This window comes from Macrobrachium nipponense, chromosome 31, assembly GCF_015104395.2.
Source record: "Macrobrachium nipponense isolate FS-2020 chromosome 31, ASM1510439v2, whole genome shotgun sequence".
Lineage (NCBI taxonomy): Eukaryota > Metazoa > Arthropoda > Malacostraca > Decapoda > Palaemonidae > Macrobrachium > Macrobrachium nipponense.
In genome coordinates, this window is record NC_061093.1 from 10107079 (window position 1) to 10112078 (window position 5000).

Consider the following 5000-nt stretch of genomic DNA (forward strand, 5'->3'; position numbering starts at 1 on the left):
TATATATATATATTTATATATATATATATATAAATATATATATATAAATATATATATAAAATATATATATATATATATATATATGTATATATATATATATATATATATATATATATATATAATATATATATATATATATATATATATTATATATATATAATATATATATATATATATATATATATATATATATATATATATATATATATATATATATATATATATATAATATACCATACATACGTGATACCATTAACCTTTGGTAGATTATATTAAGTCTGTAATAGCTACACAAAAACGTCTTAATATCTGATTACTTACAAGTTTTGCATAAATAAGGACCTTAAGATTATTTAAGCTCACACATACACAAACGTTTTGTATTCACATAAAAAATTATCTATGAAAATTTTTATGGATACCTTCCATAGACGGTATCCATGGAAATTGTCCAAAAGTTATATTATGACAATTTCTATATATATATATATATATATATATATATATATATATTATATATATATATATATATATATATATATATATATATATATTCACGCATTAAGCTACAAATGTCCTTTAATATCTAATTAACCCTACCTCGGAATTAATATATTTTCATATATGTTAATCGAAGGGTAATTTTTGAGTCTATAATAAATTCGTCGGCTCCTCGGCGCGAACCATAGAACCAAGAATTCGGGACATATAGTGAAGCGCCCTAAATCACAGATATCTCTGTGGTTTAGGGCGCTTCATGTTCGTCCTGAATTCTTGGTTATATGGTTCGCGCCCAGGAGCCGACGAATTTATTATAGACTTAAAAAATTCCCCTTCGGTTACCATAATTCCGAGGTAGGGTGAAAGTAGATATTAAAGGACATTTGTACCATAATGCTTATATATATATATATATATATATATATATATATATATATATATATATATATATATATATATATATATATATATATATATATATTTATATTTATATATGTATATATATATGTATATGTATATGTATATGTATATGTATATGTATATGTATATGTATATGTATGTATATAGATAGATAGATAGATAGATAGATAGATAGATAGATAGATAGATAGAAAAGAGGAAGTACTCTCTAAGAAAAGGAACGCATTTGCGCGCATTACCTAAATCATAGCGCGGTGTTTATCTGCGGCATTCCAGATCCAGGTGATGAATGGAGTCCTTTCATCTTTTGCCGTCGGTGCCACAAAAGAATTCCTCTTATTTCGCCGTTTCCAGTCTTTTCATACATTAGTTGTTGGGTGGTACCTGGGTCCTTCATCTAAGCATTTTCTCTGCTCTCTTAAGGAAATCATATTTCTGGGGAACCATATTCTTTGGTACTTTTATTTATTCATTTTAATGTTAGATGAGAATCCGTTCACCTTTCATCTATTTTGACCATCTTTCAGTCGACAAACTTTAATTATTTGCTGTAGTTTTCCATAATTATATTACTATGGTAGATTCACATCAACCGTGCATATGATGTCTAGGCCAGTCCCTTACGACATTCCTGATTGGCTGTTGGTAAGCCGATCATAGAACTGTAAACTCTGTCTCTCACGAGAGTTCACACAGGCAGGATGTATGTTCCACCTCTCCTGACGGATATGTTTGAAATATGTAACCCATAGGAGCAGTGGAAGCATACATCCTGCCTATATGGAGAGAGTTCACACAGGCAGGATGTATGTTCCACCTCTCCTGAGGGATACATTTGAAAGACGTATCCCTCAGGAGCGGTGGAACATACATCCTGCCTATGTGAACTCTCGAGGAGAGGAGAGACTGAGGAGAGTTTCTAGCCCTGTGATTGGCTTATCAAACAGCCAATCAGGATCGTCGTAAGGGACTGGCCTAGACATCAAATGCACAGTATGATGATCATTTTCAGTTTCCTTCAGTTTATATTCACTGTAGAAGGCCTCTTCTCACTGTCGCGAACATAGTGTTTCTTGCGAAGCAATCCCATCGGCGACAATGTTTTCATTCCTGAGCTCAGCCTGGTACTTTCATCCTGTCTGGAAATGATTTCTTTACTTTTATTTCTTAAGCATTACTCTTTGCAACCATGAAAAATTATACGTTGCAGGGATACGCTTGACATATGAACCTACCTTTTTTTTTTTTTTTAACCAACCGTATGTGAAATCTGACATGAGATACCGATGCTTTAAGAAAAAAAAAAGGAGCTTCATCCAACTGCAACGTCGACACAAAGAGGAGAACTGGTGAACTCCCTGATGTAGAAATGTAGAAATGTAAATGGCAGTTTTACACGAGCCTTAACAATTAAGGGGAGTTCAAGGGAAAAGAGAATTCCCATTAGTCATTGGTTGATTAGGTTTTATGTAGGAAAAGCAGAGGCTAATCTGGTTACACTGTTTCGGCGTTTCATCGGTTCTTTTCGACATATTCAGCTGAGAGGGCCAGAGATTGGTACGAATCTTTCATGATAGGATTGGAATGAATCGAGGATATACTCTAAAAGAACACTAGCATACTGTCCATTAGCATTTGCATCTTCAACTTCAAACACCTGGAATCATGGTGTCCTTAACTTCAGGAGGAAAGGTGTCCCATATTCCAAGATTAAAAAGGGCCTCCGTAGGGGGGTAGTGCCGTCAGTGCACCGCATACGGCACACATTGGGCATTACTTAAGGTTCTTTGCAGCGCCCCTTCAGCCCCTAGCTGCAAACCTATTCATTTATTTTACTATACCTCCATTCATATTCTCGTTCTTCCATCTCACTTTCCACCCTCTCTTAACAGTTGATTCCGAGTGGAACTGCTTCGAGGTTTTCCTCCTGTTACATCTTCAAAACCTATTTACTGTCTATTTTCGTTTCAGCGCTGAATGACCTCATAGATCCCAGCGCTTGGCCTTTGGCTAAGACAACTATTCAATTTTAGAAGTGGGATCTCGGGAAGTCAACAGCCTCAAATTCTGGCACTTGATTAGAACACGGATGTGCAGACGCCATATGCAGTGTGCAAGAGGCAGCACACAGTCGAGAGACAGGAAAAGCATAATAAAATTCCCAATTGACGTAACGTTTATTGAGACAGTTTCCAAGTAATGCTTCAGAAAAAGTAGGCATCTTCATTCACGATGAATCCTAATATATCCATACGGTTGTAAAATGGAAACTGGTGAAATTTTCTCGTGTCCCTTCACGTTTAGGGCCCATAATTGAATTTCCCTTCCCTCATTCATTAGGCGTGAAACTGCATATTTTCGTGCCTCGCTCTGGGCTACGTTTTATCGCTGACAGCTTGTATAACCCTCGCTGTCTGTCTGTCTGTCTGTTCGTCTGCCACTCAGTTTATTCATTCTTATTGCAACTCGTGGGAAGGTAGATTCGCCTTCGATCGTCCGACTCCTTTAATGGATATCGAAAACTCCATTAGTAGAAATCGAAACAAATGAAGGTGGTTGGGTCTTAACCGCGAAATAGGAGGCGATCGACGACGACCTGCCACGTCCGGGAAGAAAGGTTGAAAGGTTGTCGGCGCCTGGAAAAGAGAGATTAAATTAAGAACTCCAGACCTCGACGCAGATGGAAATTCATCTCCGACTCCGCGCCATCTTTATCACTGCCATTTTTATTTTGTTTCAAATCCTCCTCCTATAGAGTTTAATATCGCCAGAATTTCAGCCTGAAATAACACCAGCACGGTGTGTGTGTTCTTTTCAGCGTCCATCTCTCGCATTTTCAATAACATGTAAATGAAACTGTCCCACGGCTGTGTTGCGTTGCGTTGTATGTGTTTAGAGTTTTCCCCTCAGTTTTATTCCTTTATTGGCGCCCTTCCTCTGTCATGAATTCATTAAGGCGCCTCTTACAAAATTGACGATTTTTCATGAAAATTCAGAAATGCCAGATTTGGGGAAAAAAAATTTTTTGTTGTCGATGTTGACCCGTACTTTCTGATATTTCCCTAGTTCATTTGAGGCGTCGCTTTACGGGAAATGAAATCCAGGGACCAAAGATTAATTCATACGAGCACTCGAGATAACAGAGGTTGAACGAAGTTATGAGAAAAGTCAGCTTGTACAAATTTGATTATGTTCGTGACCGCGATAACGACAAATGTTTATAGAAATGACAAAGATACTCATATAGCTTAACACATGAAAAAGGAATAAATGTTCCTTATACGTATGTTAACCGAGTGGGAGTTTTTTAGTTGAAGAAATTCGTCGCCATGGGCGCGAACCACGGAACCAAGAATTCAGGATGTACATTGAAGCTCTTTACCCAGAAGGCTATCACGAGAGGTATAAGTTAACGCCGCCTCTCGCCTGGTACTAATCCCTGCCGCGCTCAGGCATTCGTTGTTTTAGAGTCGGCTTCAACCCATTTCGACCTTGAGAACTGACAAAGAGTAGTATGTGGTCCAAGGTGGGACATAATGGTAACAAAGGGAGAAAGATATACATGAGAAAATTGGGGAAGGTTTCTTGATAAAAGTAAAGAAAGGCAAATAGGCCGCCGAGCTCCCGTGTATGTTTTAAGGGGGTTACAGACGATCATTATTACTGTCAGTGAAAATACTGACAATATTCTATTGGTGTGAACTATGTCAGTTCACCGAAACAACGCGTCCATTAGAATACTGATTGAGCCGTCAGTAATTCAGTGTACCAGCGTCGAATGGTTGTGCCTTGGCTTTCAAGTGACATGAGAGACAAGGGAAAAGCATCATTCCAATTATTGTGTCTCTCTGGCTAAAGAAAAGACGCAGACGTAGAAAGTGGGTCAAAGGATGGATTGGTAAGCGTAATACTTTTACGCACATATATATACATATATATATATATATATATATATATATATATATATATATATATACATATATTATATATTTTGTATATTTTATATATATGTATTTTATATATTTTATAGATATATATATATCATAAAATCATTAAAATGCTTTAGTCAACTTATAGTT